Below are 17,064 nucleotides of genomic sequence, written 5' to 3'. Positions count from 1 at the left end.
GATGTTGATTATTTTCAGTTTTCCTCGAAAGCCCTAAGCTGTTTTGCATCGGATCATGTGGGTTTTCATTTCTAGGGCCAGGTGGAGGTGAGTCGCCGTTGCTACGACTGACGGATTCCAGCCGTTGTTAACTGTAGTTCTCGGAATTCTACAGTATGTCGCTGCGCCTGCGTTGCGTTAATGCTTGGTGTCCTGCTGAATCAGATCGAGCGAATCTGCTACAGACCACAGTTTTCCACGGTGTCTTCCAGGGCATGAATCAATTTTTCACAAATGCTGATCGGCAGTTTGCACTTCAGTATTCCTATGATGTCTTTGATCCATTGTAAATGGTTTTGAAAGCCTGCGACTGTGGAAACAATAGGTTTGTTTATAAATAAATCTTCTGATATCCGTCACGATTTTTTATTTACTTTTTACACAACGCGTTTCAGGAAATGATTCCCATTTTCAACGGCGTTTTCTGTGTGGTGTTGTCGATGTGTGAGAGACTGCATCATTTCGTTGACTTTACTGCAGTATATAAGAAACACGCGATTTTTTAGTTGGTTATCGATCTCTTTGTGAAGTAAAAATTGGAAATGAGCGTTTGGCGTCATTGGCCGGGAGGCCCTTTGCGGGGCAGGTCCGGCCGCCTTGCTGCAGGTCTTATTACACTCCTGGAAATGGAAAAAAGAACACATTGACACCGGTGTGTCAGACCCACCATACTTGCTCCGGACACTGCGAGAGGGCTGTACAAGCAATGATCACACGCACGGCACAGCGGACACACCAGGAACCGCGGTGTTGGCCGTCGAATGGCGCTAGCAGCGCAGCATTTGTGCACCGCCGCCGTCAGTGTCAGCCAGTTTGCCGTGGCATACGGAGCTCCATCGCAGTCTTTAACACTGGTAGCATGCCGCGACAGCGTGGACGTGAACCGTATGTGCAGTTGACGGACTTTGAGTGAGGGCGTATAGTGGGCATGCGGGAGGCCGGGTGGACGTACCGCCGAATTGCTCAACACGTGGGGCGTGAGGTCTCCACAGTACATCGATGTTGTCGCCAGTGGTCGGCGGAAGGTGCACGTGCCCGTCGACCTGGGACCGGACCGCAGCGACGCACGGATGCACGCCAAGACCGTAGGATCCTACGCAGTGCCGTACGGGACCGCACCACCACTTCCCAGCAAATTAGGGACACTGTTGCTCCTTGGGTATCGGCGAGGACCATTCGCAACCGTCTCCATGAAGCTGGGCTACGGTCCCGCACACCGTTAGGCCGTCTTCCGCTCACGCCCCAACATCGTGCAGCCCGCCTCCAGTGATGTCGCGACAGGCGTGAATGGAGGGACGAATGGAGACGTGTCGTCTTCAGCGATGAGAGTCGCTTCTGCCTTGGTGCCAATGATGGTCGTATGCGTGTTTGGCGCCGTGCAGGTGAGCGCCACAATCAGGACTGCATACGACCGAGGCATACAGGGCCAACACCCGGCATCATGGTGTGGGGAGCGATCTCCTACACTGGCCGTACACCACTGGTGATCGTCGAGGGGACACTGAATAGTGCACGGTACATCCAAACCGTCATCGAACCCATCGTTCTACCATTCCTAGACCGGCAAGGGAACTTGCTGTTCCAACAGGACAATGCACGTCCGCATGTATCCCGTGCCACCCAACGTGCTCTAGAAGGTGTAAGTCAACTACCCTGGCCAGCAAGATCTCCGGATCTGTCCCCCATTGAGCATGTTTGGGACTGGATGAAGCGTCGTCTCACGCGGTCTGCACGTCCAGCACGAACACTGGTCCAACTGAGGCGCCAGGTGGAAATGGCATGGCAAGCCGTTCCACAGGACTACATCCAGCATCTCTACGATCGTCTCCATGGGAGAATAGCAGCCTGCATTGCTGCGAAAGGTGGATATACACTGTACTAGTGCCGACATTGTGCATGCTCTGTTGCCTGTGTCTATGTGCCTGTAGTTCTGTCAGTGTGATCATGTGATGTATCTGACCCCAGGAATGTGTCAATAAAGTTTCCTCTTCCTGGGACAATGAATTCACGGTGTTCTTATTTCAATTTCCAGGAGTGTACATTCGACGCCACACTGGGCGATCTGCGCGCCGAATGGGGATGAAGACAACACAACACTCAGTCCCTGAACGGAGAAAATCCCCGACCGAAGTGGGAATCGAACCCGGGCCCCTTAGGACGGCAGTCCGTCACGCTGACCACTTTTTTTTACCGAGACTCGAACTCGGTACCTTTGCCTTTTTTTGTTTTATTTTTTAGATCTATTCGCTATTTTGCCCTGACCAGTTTTTTTTTAACCGCTTGGCCACTTTTTTTCTCTCTCTTATTTTAAAGCCCCCTAGGAACTCAAAAAAAAAAAAAAAAAACTAAGTGCCATCGCCACTTTTCATCCTATAACAAAAAAAATCTGGTCCACATCAGGCGTTGGCTCCTGACTAAACCTACCCCAGAGAGCTGCCTATATACCAGGGGAAATATGGGAATTCAAGGTTAGGGCTATCCTTACAAACAAAACAAAACCTTCCTTTTTCTGAATTTTTTTTAATTTTATTTTATTTATTTTATTTTATTTTTTTTCTTGTGTGTAATTGATCAGAGGCCTTCTGCGCCCCGCTGATAATATGTTGAGTCACGTCTTCTCGAAATTGATGTGTTCCGTTCAATTGTTCAGAAATGTTCATTGGTTCAAACAGGAAACCTTCTTCTCTCTTGGCTTAACACATTCCAGCTGCGAGGCGGGTCGTGGAAAGCACTCCCAAGGAAGTTCGAGAAAAATTGTCTTTATTTTGTGTGACGGACAACGACATAATGACGGCCATTGAGGTATGTCCAAAAATAGAGTACAGAGTCTACAGTTTGTCCAAACAGGTAGTGAATGGCATGTCCGCGAATCCAATTCACAGCATTGGTCTTTGTCCGAGGAAAATAGTCACGTTCCGGAAATAATCATGAAAGTGGAGTAATCCGATCCGGAAAGACCCGCGTTAGAAAAGCCACAATACGACGAATCAATTGCCAAACCTTCGCCTCCGGTCCGCAAACAAACCGATGTTCGTCATTGTCTGGCACTCCACACGTGGAACATAGAGGTGATTGGGCGAGGTGGATACGATGAAGGCGAGATTGGTTGATTTGCTTACCATTGACAGTTAGGTATCAGACATATTGAACATTTGTGTCAAGGTAACAGGCGAACACCGCGCGCCATACATGACGTCCGTCAACCTGGGGGAACTTTTGTTCAATCGGGTTAGGTGGACGACCTAATTGTAGGACATTGTATACTGCCTTTGTCTGGAGTAAAAGCTGTCTTGGTAAGGTGAGGCGTGTATAACTGAGTTCAAGAAAGAAGTATCTTATATAATGGAACTGGTCCGGAACATCAGAGATCATCACTGGGGCTGACAGTGAGACCGGCGAGTATGCCGACAGGAGGAGACCAGTGAGGCTCGTTGGGCAACCTGTCCATACCGTCATCTGGGAGCTGACAAATAGGGTGCGAGCTCTATCCGGCACGTGAAACAGACCTATCCCACCTCGTTCACGTGGAAGTGTAAGGGTTGCATAGTTAACTTTGAGCTACAACCCAGAGCTGACAGAAGATGCCATCGCTGCCAACATGCGACGTGCCACAGTAAGCGGGAAAGGTAGAACTTGTGCTACATGGGGAACTCGGGATGCGATATATATATTGACATATCGAGCTCGTTGTAGAATATCTAAGGATCGAAGACGATGGTCCATAAGACCTGCTCTGGTCATTAAAAGGAGGCGTCGGCAGCTGGTGGTGGCTGAACGCCGGAGATCAGATGAAAAATTTATTCCCAAACAGCGAATGGTATCAATGGTGGTGAGAGGTGTAACGCACTCCACGGGAAGTCCCGTGCCAATGAACATAAATTGTGACTTACGTACGTTTAAAGAGCTACCCGACGCCTCACCATAAGTCGCTACCCACGGAAACAGCTCGAACATCGTCGGCATTACGTAAACTGATGACTACATCGTCAGCATAGGCCGTGCAACAGAATCGGTAGCGATGTATGGACAACCCTACCAAACTTCAGCTAGGGGGGTGGACTGTAGTGGCGAAAACTGTAAGTACAAATTATTCTAAATTTCACCACTAACTTCGCAAAGAGGTCAATAACCAACTAATAAATCGCGTGTTTCTTATATACTGAAGTAAAGTCAACGAAATGAAGCTGACTCTCACACATCGACACCACCACAATAAAATGGCATGATACACACACAAAACGCACTGTAAAATGGAAATTATTTCCGAAAAAGTAAATAAAGAAAATCTTGACTGGTAGCAGAAGATTTATTTATAAACAACCCTATTATGAAATCTTTGTGTGCTGTTGGGTTGTCTCAGTTGTGGGTTTTTCCTTAATATGGCTCTAAGGACTATGGGACTTAACGTCTGAGGTCATCAGTCCCCTAGACTTAGAACTACTTAAACCTAACTAACTAAGGACAGCACACACACATCCATGCCTGAGGCAGGATTCGAACCTGCGACCGTAGCAGCAGCGCGGTTCAGGACTGAAGCGCCTAGAACCGCTCGGCCACCGCGACCGGCTTTTCCTTAATACTTCTGAAAATATTTTCTGAGACTGCGCTGTTTCGGGTTGAAAGTCTCTGGATTGTACACTTCTCGTTGTAAGCGAGCTTGGATGTGCTCTGACCTATACCTCGCAAGAAAAGCCTGTTGAAATTGTCCACAACATGGGTTCCCCTTGCGTTTATGATACAGCAAACTGTGTTTTTTATCTCTCTCTTCACGTATTAGGTATTGTATTGTATTGTATGTTAACTGGGGACCTAGAAACGACGGAGAGGCTCCGTCCCCGCCGCAGCCGCAGTGGTCCGCAACCCCACGATGACTACCGCAGTCCACTTCACCCCTCCGCCGCCCCACACCGAACCCAGGGTTATTGGGTTATTGTGCGGTTCGGCCCCGGTGGACCCCCCCCCCCCCCACCCACCCACCCTCCCCCAGGGAACGTCTCACACCAGACGAGTGTAACCCTTACGTCTGCGTGGTAGAGTAATGATGGTGTACGCGTAAGTGGAGAACTTGTTTGACGTATGAGGTAAGGTCCCCTTAAACTACGATTGGAAATGTGAGGATACTTTTTCTCATGCGTATAAAGCAGGAATTGTCGGTGCTTGAGCAAACTTTCCTGTAAAAGCACGGCGATTAATGTTGTGTGCTGGGGCCATAGAATCACACGAACATTCCGGACACGGCCTACTAGGCCCTTGACGATGTGGAATAGACACATTATACTGATTTGTGTTACCATACATTTCATTCACACGTGCCGGGGTCGGCTTTGCCTCACGTGGTGAGGCAACACGAATTCCTGTTTCAGGTCAGAGACGAGCATATTAACAGTGACGCTCCAGTCAGGTAAATCAGCCGGCCGGAGAGACCGAGCGGTTCTAGGCGCTACAGTCTGAAACAGCGCGACCGCTACGGTCGCAGGTTCGAATCCTGCCTCAGGCATGGATGTGTGTGATGTCCTTAGTTAGGTTTAAGTAGTTCTAAGTTCTAGGGGACTGATGACATCAGCAGTTGTCCCATAGTGCTCACAGCCATTTTTGATGTAAATCATGGATCTAACCGAGCTTCTATCGTATCGTCTCGCCAGAGGTCCCTGGTTCATATACACTGAAGCACCAAAGAAACTAGTATAGATATGCGTATTCAAATACAGAGATATGTAAACAGGCAGAATGCGGCGCTGCGATCGGCACAACAAGTGCTTGGCGCAGTTGTTAGATCGGTTGCTGCTGCTATAATGGCAGATGAGAGTGAGTCAGAAAATGGTGTTATTGTCAGCGATGAAGTGGGGATATTCCGTTACGATCATTTCACGAGTGTACCGTGTGTTTGCGCGCGCATTGTTGATATGAGGTGCAAAACTTGTGGAGACAATGGATCGTGAACTTCAAAGGGACTACTGTCGCAGCGCGAAATGTCAGTTGAAGTGCACTGTAGACAACTCAGCAGACTAACCAAGAAGAGAGTTTACCAACATACTTCGTCGCGAAAAAAGGACAAATCGAGTTTCTGCAATAACTTCATTGCAAAATCACAAGCCGCTCCTGTCAACTCAACACGCCATCTCGCCTCTAACAACGAACATGTAAGCTGCATTGCTGTGCGATCTTTACCACTTCATATTGCTAATTATTTGTTTCATTATAAAACTATTTTCTTCCTTTTTGTTTTGTTGACTATAGCCACATGGATAAAATTGGTTGAAATGAACTGTTAAAACTTTTGCATGTAGCTTTGTTGACCCACCATCAGCTATAAGTATTTTCCGTTTACTTAAAATACCTATTTCTTTTCAATTAGTGCTGCTACAGTTGCGCGATTTTGTGTGGCGTTTGAGGGGATGTATTACAAATGTGTATGTAACGTTATTTTCAAAGCAAGTTTGCATACCTCAATGTTCAATATGGTCGCGCATGCAAATGGCGACGTCCGCCATTACTCTGTGGGCACCAACCAATACAACTAAAGCTGCTTGTTCGCTATTGGTTTAAGCTTCGTGGTGTGGGCAAATTGAATGTGACAGCTGTCAATCATTGAGGTTATTTTTACATCGTACTTACAGTCATGTTACCATACTTTAACGATAAAAAACTTTGTTGTCGATGATTACAGGGGTAAGTGAACGGATGTATAGTCAAATTCTACAGTGTTAACGGTATTAGTAACAGAATTGTGTGTGATTTACATTTATAGTGCCCAGGTGGAATCACGTTCTCCACGTCCACACAATTCATTAGTAAAACGTGTTCTGACGCGAAACAATCAGGTATGAGCTCAGTTAGGTTGTTTCTAACAAAACTTCGTATAAATACAGGATCTGTGATCTCGCGAAGTTTACCCTTTTCTCCAGAAATTGGATCGCGATCACGCACTCTGCTCTCCGAAGTAGACCGCTAAGGCTCAATACTATTGAGATCTGATGAATGTGGTGGCCATGGAAGATGCAAAAATTCATTCTCGTGCTCACAAAGCGTTCTGGATTGTGCGAGCTTTGTGAACCGTTTTCCTATCATCTTTCAACACAGCGTCACCATTGGGGAGCAAATATACCTGATCAATCAGCACGGTCACATAATCATTCTACATCTACATTTATACTCCGCAAGCCACCCAACGGTGTGTGGCGGAGGGCACTTCACGTGCCACTGTCATTACCTCCATTTCCTGTTCCAGTCGCGTATGCTTCACGGGAAGAACGATTGCCGGAAAGCCGCCGTGCGCGCTCGAATCTCTCTACTTTTACACTCGTGATCTCCTCGGGAGGTATAAGTAGGGGGAAGCAATTTATTCGATACCTCAACCAGAAACGCACCCTCTCGAAACCTGGACAGCAAGCTACACCGCGATGCAGAGCGCCTCTCTTGCAGAGTCTGCCACTTGAGTTTGCTAAACATCTCCGTAACGCTATCATGCTTACCAAATAAACCTGTGACGAAACGCGCCGCTCTTCTTTGGATCTTTTCTATCTCGTCTGTCAACCCGACCTGGTACGGATCCCACACTGAAGAGCAATACTCAAGTATAGGTCGAACGAGTGTTTTGTAAGCCACCTCATTTGTTGATGGACTACATTTTCTAGGGACTCTCCTAATGAATCTCAACCTGGCACCCGACTTACCAACAATTAATTTTATATGATCATTCCACCTCAAATCGTTCTGTACGCATACTCCCAGATATTTTGCAGAAGTAACTGCTACCAGTGTTTGTTCCGCTATCATATAATCATACAATAAAGGATCCTTCTTTCTATGTATTCAGAATACGTTACATTTGTCTATGTTAAGTGTCAGTTGCCATTCCCTGCACCTTAAGTGCCTATCCGCTGCAAATCTTCCTGCATTTCCTAAAATCAATCATGGCGGTAATGCGATTTCGCAGAGTAATCTTGAGGTCCTTGGAATACCACGACATGGCTCCTCAAGTCATCACCGAACCCCCACCATGTTTCACTCTTGGTAGCAAGCAGTCTGCACCATAGGCCAGGGAAAGTGTAAACTCGGCCATAAGTTGGAAACAGTGAGAAACAAGACTCATTCGACGAAATGACTTCCTTCCATCACGTGTTCCTGTTTTGCATTCCTGAGGTGTTGTTTTGTATTTCCAGCTCGTCATGCAGTCCCCAGATTGTGGAGCTTCTTTCGTGTTGTTTTGGTGCAGATGGGATCGCGAGTGCGACAGTCAGGCCCGGATATAGGGTGGTGAGAGCAGACCGGGGTATCTTCCCCCCCAAGTTAAAATTCTTGAAGAAAAAACATTGCTCCATAAAGCGCCTTAGCATCCATCGCACGTTGGTTTATTAATTATTCATATGATTCTGACACGCGTCCCAGATGGTTTTTGAGCATTTTTCAACACATCCTAAGTCGATTTGTGAACGGATCATAAGTTGATTTTTAAATATGTACAAAGTGTACATAGTCTTTACCAGGGCAATCCCCATTGCGTCTAGAAATTAAAAACTTTCCCGCAGACAAAAGGTGGCTGGGACTATACAAGCAGAACTGAATAAACTCGAACTGGTGTGATGCCAAGCACTGTTTCTTTACGTGGTTGATTAGGTGTGCGAATGATCAATGTTGTTTTGTTAACGAAATACATAGATTCAGTCTATCAGAGTGGAAGTAAACGACTAATAGGAATAAGAAAGAGGTAAGATAGATTACATGTTATCTTATCGGTATATACAAGGAAATGAAATTTTGAGCGAAAATAATTTTTGCCAGATCACTACACTGCCAGTTGTACAGTCCCCGATTAGTAGACGCTTTAAGTTCTATGCTTTTTAAATATGTACAAAGTGTACATAGTCTTTACCAGGGCAATCCCCATTGCGTCTAGAAATTAAAAACTTTCCCGCAGACAAAAGGTGGCTGGGACTATACAAGCAGAACTGAATAAACTCGAACTGGTGTGATGCCAAGCACTGTTTCTTTACGTGGTTGATTAGGTGTGCGAATGATCAATGTTGTTTTGTTAACGAAATACATAGATTCAGTCTACCAGAGTGGAAGTAAACGACTAATAGGAATAAGAAAGAGGTAAGATAGATTACATGTTATCTTATCGGTATATACAAGGAAATGAAATTTTGAGCGAAAATAATTTTTGCCAGATCACTACACTGCCAGTTGTACAGTCCCCGATTAGTAGACGCTTTAAGTTCTATGCTTTTTAAATATGTACAAAGTGTACATAGTCTTTACCAGGGCAATCCCCATTGCGTCTAGAAATTAAAAACTTTCCCGCAGACGAAAGGTGGCTGGGACTATACAAGCAGAACTGAATAAACCCGAACTGGTGTGATGCCAAGCACTGTTCTTTACGTAGTTGATTAGGTGTGCGAATGATCAATGTTGTTTTATTAACGAAATACATAGATTCAGTCTACCAGAGTGGAAGTAAACGACTAATAGGAATAAGAAAGAGGTAAGATAGATTACATGTTATCTTATCGGTGTATACAAGGAAATGAAATTTTGAGCGAAAATAATTTTTGCCAGATCACTACACTGCCAGTTGTACAGTCCCCGATTAGTAGACGCTTTAAGTTCTATGCTCGGAAATGCACGGAAAATGCGTTTACGAACACGACCATCTAACCGGAGAATAAACGCGGGATAACTGAACCTATAACTCGGGTAGGGTTAGTGAAGTTAACCGGAGAATAAGTGTTCACAATGGCAGGAATAGTTACAGAATTAGAGATGACAATATTGTTTGTTAGAACGAGGAAGGAGAAGAAATGGGGTCTGTACAAATTATATGGGAGAATAAGACGATTCCAAATTTATATAAAAATTTCGTACGGCTACTTTTCGATCTCACGCTTGAACGAAATGTGAAACTATTCCCTAACAAAAAAACTTTTTGCTAGTAATTGGCCTAATACGCATTTGATGTTGGTGCTTCATGAATTATGCTCTGTCGTGATTTTTATGTAAATGAAAGACATAAAAATGAACATTTGTGCTACAACAGTCTCGCCTATTTGGCCTGTGTTGCAATTGCTGAAATATTAAAATGGCAGTGACAAAATAGACGAAATGAAATCGAGAAACGACACCAGTCTTGGGTACTATTCGCATTCACAGCTTTTGCAGTATTAGACAAAGACATTTTGATTTTTCATGAAGCCAAACGTATGACGAACTTTGATGAGGTAATAGAAGTGGCCGAGCGGTTCTAGGCGCTACAGTCTGGAACAGCGCGACCGCTGCGGTCGCAGGTTCGAATCTTGCCTCGGGCATGGATGTGTGTGATGTCCTTAGGTTAGTTAGGTTTAAGTAGTTCTAAGTTCTAGGGGACTGATGACCTCAGAAGTTAAGTCCCATAGTGCTCAGAGCCATTTGAAGCAATAGATTCTTCCGCAGAAAGCAAACCACGCCGTGTAAAGCTGTAGCGATATTAGAGAGAGAAAAATGGTGTGACTTAGAGATTGAAGAAATGTGTACTGTCTTGCTTGTCTCTTGTCTTTACTGGTTTTATGTTTCCTATATTTAATTTTATGTCACACAAAAGAGAAAGGGAAGTTATCAGCTAATAGGTAATAAAGCATGCATATTTTCTGGCGTGTTCTTAGTCTACCGGTTACAAATAATCCCACCCAATATTAATTGGGACCGTTTTTAAGAGGGGGGGGGGGGGGGGTAGGATGTCAAACCGGCCGACTGGGAGCAGGAGAGGCACCATTGGATATTCCCAATGTCCTGAATATAGGTTTGACTGCTTGCATTACAAAGTATACACGTTTGAATTCCCCAGAGCGAAATACAGTGACGTGCGATGGAAGAATGTGGTGTGAAGTGGCGTGGCTCTGCACTTTGGTACACTCAAGATCGAATAACATGTCTTACATTTCCTCGAACATATATGTTTTGTATATAAAACTTTTCAGACAGATGTGCTCTACAAAATGAACATGCTGTTGGAAAAGCGATTTTCTTAAAATTTTAGACGTGCTATTTCAAACGCTCGATGGAGCGGTGGGGGGGGGGGGGGGGGGGAGACGCCACTATCAAGTTTTTTTTCCTCGTATTCACTTCTGCAGTGGATCTTGCGTCCTATTTTCCATCAGTCCTCTTCAGCGACCGTCTGTCTCGGTTCAAATCCATTCAGCTCCGACATAATGTACTTAACAACTACACAGAACTCTATTCTGACCGCGACTGACACTTGCAACGTATTGAGAGCATTGCACAGGTGCCGTACGTGGTCAAATAAAACACCATCTGCGGACTTGATTAGCATCTACATATTTTGTGTTCAAGCAAGCATTTCTCACCGTGCTTGAAATGTTCAAACTACGGAGGTCATCGATCCCTAGACATTCACACTACTTAAGTTAACTAACTTATGCTAAGAACAACACACACACACACACACACACACACACACACACACACACACACACACACCAATGACCGAGGGAGGAGTCGAACCTCCGGCGGGAGGGGCCGCGCAATCCGTGACATGGCGCCTTAAACCATGTGGCCACTCAACGCGACACTGTCTTTCCATGGCTTTGTCCAACCTCTGTATGTAAATACAGTAGAACCCCTCTAATCCCCCACCTTCGGGACCGGTACCATGGTCGGAACGAAAAGAAGGTCGGATTATCCGAAAAATCTAATATTTATTGCAAAAAACAGTAATATAACAGTAATATAAAAAATGTTTTTTGCACATTGTTAATGTATTAACTAAGAAACGTCTACACACAGTATAGTATGTATTGGTTTTAAAAGGAAAAACGACAAACAAATTACAGTACTGTACTGTACTTAATAACGTATAAACGATATATACTGTAAACTAAAAATGTTTATAGCACTGTATATAAAAAGAATTTTTTTGCAATGAAATAAACTACTGTATGTATAAACTAAGAAATGATTATACTGTATGCATTGTTTTTACAGTAAAAACGAAAACAAATCACTTGGAGAAAAAGTAGAGATACATTTTTGTTTAGCAGATGTTATTCTAGATTTAGCTGCAGTGTCCCTCCATTTTTTTTATCCACAAAACGTCCATTGGAGTTGAAGTTGGATTCTGCTCGACGTATTGAAGGGCGATGTCAAAAGCGTTTTTTTTTGCATCATTGTGTGAAATCCGGGTGGGAGGTTCGTCTTCGCCGTCCGAGTCATTCACAGTTTCCTGGCTAACAGCGGCAACAATCTGGTCGTCATTGAGCTCTTCAGAAGTGTCACAGTCATTGTCACATATGTTGATCCACTCTTCAACTTCATTGGCAGGGACGTTCGACTCCAGAGTTTGTAGATCTTTAACGATTTCCAGTACGTCGTTGTTTTGCTCATCTTCGGTCTGCTCATTTTCAGTCATAACTTGTGGCCAAAGCTTACGCCACGATTTCCGCAGTGTGTCAGGTTTCAGGTTATCCCATGCTGCAGCGATTATGTAGATAGCATCTTTGATGTTCAGGGATTTCATTGCCTTAAATAAGTTATGACCTCCTTCAGATTTTACCAAGAGTGAGCTGATATACTTTCTGCGATATCGCCTGATCCATTGGTTGGATGAGTGAGGTCACATTAGGAGGCAGAAAGAGAGATTTTATGTCCCCTTTCACCAAATCTTCCTCAGATGGATGTGATGGTGCGTTATCCAACAGCAGTAAAGCAGGAACAGGCAGATTTTTTTGCTTCAAGTCTTTTTCGACCGATGGCACAAACTCGTCGAAAAATCGGGATTTAAAAAGGTTGCAGTCCATCCAAGCAGATTTTTGATTGCGGTAATAAACAGCCAAGGAAGATAAGTTTATATTTTTGAATGCCCTTGGCTTCTTAAATTTGCCAATGACGAACAAGGGGAACTTGTGTGTACCAGCTACGTTGCTACAAAGAATGACTGTTATTCTATCTTTTATAAGTTTCGTTCCTACCACGGATTCATTTGAAGCTGCGAGCGTTGGCAACATTTTAAAGTTCAGCCCTGTCTCGTCGATGTTATACACTTGCCAGGGTAACAGTTCATTTTCTTCTACAATTTCTTGAAACTTAACAAAACTCCTTAGGAGCTGCGGCATCGGCAGATAGTTTTTCACCGGAAATGGAAACAAATCGGACACCATGACGAGTTTTCCATCGATCAATCCAGCCTTCACTGGCAGCAAATTTACTTTCGTCTTCCAGTTTTTTGTGGAAAACTATCGCTTTTTCTTTGAGAATTGGCCCGGATATTGGAGTTCCTTTCCTTCTTTCTTGTCAAAACCACATCTACAATGCGTTATCAAGCAGTTCAAGTTTACGCTTTTTTAATGTTTTGCGAGTGTTTTCACCATCAATCGTAACTGTATAGGATTCAATGTCTTTCCGATTCTTCCTCCAATCCTTAATTGTCGTAACACCTACATTCAGTTCCTTTGCAATTTTTTGGAGCGATTCTCCTTCGTTCAGTCTTTGTAGCACTGCTAATTTTTCATTTAGTGAAAGAGTTACGTGTTTGCGTTTGAATCCAGACATGTTGAAAAACAGACAACTGTTCACACAATGAATCTACAGTAATAAGGACTGTAGAGAACACGGAATAAAGCAAACAACGACGTTTTTAATCCCAACAAAGGGTAAAACTGCACAATAACGTACAGTATAACAGAATGCACAGCGATAGACACCGCAACAATGGCCGGACAGGCGTCCAGTCAGTGACAAGTCGGCACAGGCTCGCGAGCCTCAGCGTGGTCGGACTAACCGGAGTGACGGACCTTCCAAGGTCGGATTAGAGGGGTTCTCCTGTAGTGATACATTTGCTGCAACAGAGAAATCGAACTGAGTGGCAAGAACAATACATTCTTCGGCCGGCAGAAGTGGCCGTGCGGTTCTAGGCGCTGCAGTCTGGAACCTCTACGGTCGCAGGTTCGAATCCTGCCTCGGGCATGGATGTGTGTGATGTCCTTAGGTTAGTTAGGTTTAACTAGTTCTAAGTTCTAGGGGACTAATGACCTCAGAAGTTGAGTCCCATAGTGCTCGAGCCAATACATTCTTCATAGTTGGCTAATTTGTAATCTTCTGTTCCCTCTCTCTCTCTCTCTCTCTCTCTCTATTAGTGGCAAAGGTTCTGGTAAGCAATCAATGTCTAATGACAAAAAATGACTAATTCTTTGTTAAGGAACGAAAATATTCCTTAACTCATTTGGAAGCTTTCTATCCATTCCATGTCTCCACCATGTTGGAGTAGAATAATCTTGCACTTCGCACTTTTTTTTTCACAACACGCGAAATTTTAGTAGGTTAGTGAAACAGTTCAGAGCGCGTCAATTGGCGTGGATAAGATTGTGGGAAAACCGGAAAAATGAGGCTTGAACTTTTGAGGTGTGATGCTGTAGAAGGCTGTCGAAAATTTAATGGACTGATGAAATAAGAAATGAATTGGGGTCTTCCCAGAAACAACAAGGGGAGGGAGGAACATGTGGAAAACATTGAAAAGAAAAATCGACAGAATGTTTGTTAAGACATTATGGAATGACTTCAGCTGTAGAGGGTGAATACTGTAGTTAAGACAGAGTCTAGAATATATCCAACAAATAATTGCGTATCCAGGATGCAAGTGTTATTCTGAGATGGAAGAGGCTGACAGAGGGGAGGAATTTTAGTGGCGGACCGCATCAAAGCAATCAAGAGATTGATTCATAATTCTACTGTTCATTGAAGGATAATCAGTGACGAATTAGCCACGTAGCAAAAGTAAGCAATGCTACGGACGGACCCCGCGCATTAGGAGGCCTGGCTGTAAAAGAAAAAAAAAAAAAAAGTGTCAAAAGTTAGATACGAATTGTATCCTATGTACCTTCTAATGGAAAAGCGGTGGTGTCCAAATCCACAACGAGCAGTAGCATGTTTACCCCATATCTAAAAGTGAGCGCCCGCCAGACCACACATTATGTGTGTAAGTTGACAACACCGCATGGCTTACGGGGATATTCCCTATGTCTGAGCTAGTCGTAACCACCTAATCAATTAAAATAGGGTTTTATTGATAACCATAAGAAAGTAATTCATGGATATCGTATTTATTTTTGTAATTCTAGTATTAGAATCGTTCATACGTTCTACAGTGTATTTACTTTTCTTACAGTACTTTTAATACGAGCCGGCTAGAGTGCATGTTGCTTTCTCGTTGGTAGACTTGCTGTATTACGTATAGTTTAACGGTTCCTGTGTGTCATCTGCGTCGTTTAACTGTCACTTTGGAATAATAGGACACGACACTATTATTTACCAACAGCATAAGGTATTAAGAGGAAGAGGAGTGTAGTGTTTAATGTCCCGTCGAGAATGATGTCATTAGAGACGGAGCACACGCTCAGATTAGGGAAGGATGGGAAAGGAAATCGGCCGTGCCCTTTCAAAGGAACCATCCTGGAATTTGCCTGAAAAGATTTAGGAAAATCACGGAAAACCTAAATCAGGATGTCCGGAGACGGGTTTGAACCGCTATCCACCCGAATGCGAGTCCAGTGTACTAACCACTGCGCCACCTCCCTCGGTGAGACGGTATTAAGAGATTGAAATATAATTTTATCTAGTGACTTTGAAATTTGCCGACAGGAAAATGTGAAGCACTGAAGAATAAGGGAAGAGTTTTTTGTTTTGTTTATAGGCTATACTAAGTTAAAACCAAGTAGGTGTCATGCGTAACGTCTACAAGAATTTAAGAATCGGTTCTCTGTGTTCAATCCGATAATAAAATGTTATCATTGTAATTTAATTAGGAATACAATAAAGATTTATTTGCCGCTGAAACACCAGGCGTAAGACTGACTTTCAGAAGCCACTCATACAGTGGTGTAGGATTGGGTGCCACGTTTCACATTGTGCAGTCATCCACCATTGCGGAGCCTTGTTTGTGAAAAAGTGACAGAAATAGTTTCGCTTGAGACACTAAATCATAAAAAATACTATTAAAATGAGTTTACCCAATAGCTTCGTAGCATAAGGCTCTAAGCTCACAAGCTAAAGGTCACAGTCACAGAACAGTATTTTTTTAAATCCTTAACAGAATGGTCGTGAGTTTCATTTTTATTCGATTTTAAATATAATTCTTTTCTTAATATTAATTTCTGATCTTGGAATGCTTCATCTCAGTCACTGTTTTAACTTCATTATTTTGCACATATTTAATGAGCTGAAGATGTACATTGATTTCTGATTCTTGAATGCGTCATTTCAATCACTTTATTAACTTCATTACTTTGCACATATTTAATGAACTGAATATGTATAAAATGTGATAGCAGTAAGGTAGCATATTTTCTCATGGTGTGAAAAGAATTTACGTTTTAAATGTTTACGTGTAAATAGCCATCCAAGAAAGTCTACGTGACGTATTGGGTCCAAGATGGTACGAATGGCCTCTTCTTGGCTACGGATCTTATTGCTCTTAGTATGCCTATGAAATGCGGTAGGTAACAATCTGATACCTTATAATAGAAATTAAAAAATCATGTTGAGCTAGCTTACAAATGTAACATCCAAATCCATCAAATGCATAGATGAAACACCCACTAGTACACAATTAATTACAAGTTGATTTACCATGTTTAGATTCAGTGCATGACTCCCGGAGGAGTTCGCAAAAATTGCCGTGGCGGACGGTGTTTCACGTCCACCAGGCGGGGTATTGGTAAAAGTTTTCAACTAGCAATAATCGCACCTCGGATAAACCTCATTGGTTACGATATTGCCACTGCGCAAAGGTAACACGAAAGTGGAGAGGGATATATTTATAAGTAAGTTGAAATCCAACTGCTTATGAGTACCTTCATAATTTTGCAATGAATGGAAACTGAAACACTGTCTGTAATCCGAAGACGACCAAAGATATTTCTTCCGTGCAGCGATTTTACAGTTGATGGCGCATAAGTGAATAATGTATTACGCAGACAACAATATATTGTTCATTGTAGTCAGAAATCAGAGCTTCTAAACGTAGTTTTGTAGCCTACCAAC

The 17,064-nt window shown here is 43.5% G+C and overlaps 1 non-coding gene across 1 annotated transcript; it reads right to left on the bottom strand.

The window, feature by feature from the left end:
- Positions 1 to 16,672: 16,672 nt before the first annotated feature.
- Positions 16,673 to 16,813, bottom strand: LOC126210771 (U4 spliceosomal RNA). The gene has a single exon (XR_007540751.1). It is a non-coding gene; the product is annotated as a U4 spliceosomal RNA (small nuclear RNA).
- Positions 16,814 to 17,064: the final 251 nt, after the last annotated feature.

This window comes from Schistocerca nitens, chromosome 10 (genome assembly GCF_023898315.1).
Source record: "Schistocerca nitens isolate TAMUIC-IGC-003100 chromosome 10, iqSchNite1.1, whole genome shotgun sequence".
Lineage (NCBI taxonomy): Eukaryota > Metazoa > Arthropoda > Insecta > Orthoptera > Acrididae > Schistocerca > Schistocerca nitens.
The sequence above is the reverse complement of the archived record's forward strand: the minus strand, read 5'-3'. Positions and strand labels throughout refer to the sequence as shown.